The sequence below is a fragment of the Malurus melanocephalus genome, unplaced genomic scaffold (assembly GCF_030028575.1).
Source record: "Malurus melanocephalus ecotype Western Australia unplaced genomic scaffold, MMel_1.1 scaffold_80, whole genome shotgun sequence".
NCBI lineage: Eukaryota > Metazoa > Chordata > Aves > Passeriformes > Maluridae > Malurus > Malurus melanocephalus.
Genome location: NW_026623312.1, coordinates 932,860 through 933,921, shown reverse-complemented (window position 1 = coordinate 933,921; position 1,062 = coordinate 932,860).

The window sequence follows — 1,062 nt, the reverse complement described above, 5'->3', positions numbered from 1 at the left end:
CCACTGGTGGTGGGGGAAAGTGAGTGAGCAGATGTTGTGGGTTCCTGGCTTTTGACCAGCATTTTAAACCATGACATAGGCCTAAAAAGCTTGGTTCTAGCTTGCCATCTCTTGCTTTTCTTATCATGCAGTCCTGATACATCTGTTGTTGCTGAACATCCTCTAACAAGTCAGCAGAATGACCAGAAACAGCACAGAGGAATTCCAGCTCTTGGCTTCTTTTCCTACCACTCATTATTAGTCCTGTCTTGAGAAAACTGGAACTGGAAGAAGGAGAGTAACAAAATCAAAATTTCTGCATTTAGTTTCCATGGTGGAACCAGCTGTGTTTTTGTGAAGATTGCTGCTCTGGTAAAAAACATTTTACCCAGGAATTGTTAATGACTCAACCTGTCTTCTCCATCTCCAGCAAAAGCCGTCAGTGCTCACCTACATTAACTTCAAACAGGACTTTTGGATTCATAGGAAAAATAATGTATTCATAGGAAAAATGATGTATTACCATTACACATAGTATGTTAGCGATGCAATCAAATAGTTAAACACTACTCTAACTCAGCCCAAAACAATTTCTTCAGAGCAAAATAAAAGAATACTAAATGGTCAAGTCTGGCTCCTAAGAAGACTGGATCATGTAATAGAGTTCTTATTCATAAATTAAGATATAACWATAACTAGGTTTTATTCTGTCCAGAAATCCAATGAGAAATTGCTCTGTGAATTCAAAATAGGTCACTCATGTGAGTCATTGTGTTGTCATGTGAGTACTAATAAATCTGATTATAATCTTTTAAAAAATTGTACCGTATCTTTCTCTTTCCTTCCTACAAATGTGTSTACCTGGATAGCCAAAGTGACAGTAAAAAAATGTGTTGTTGACCCTTGGCCATCCCATTTTTTCTTACACTTGAACACTCCTGAGATTGTGACTCCACTGGCTCCCTGGAGAACTTATTTCCATGCCTGACCACTCAGTCAGTAAAATTTTTTTTCTGGTATCRTCTGAACCTCCTGTGGCGCAACTTAAGGCCATCTCCTCTCATCTTTTCTCCAAGAATAYCT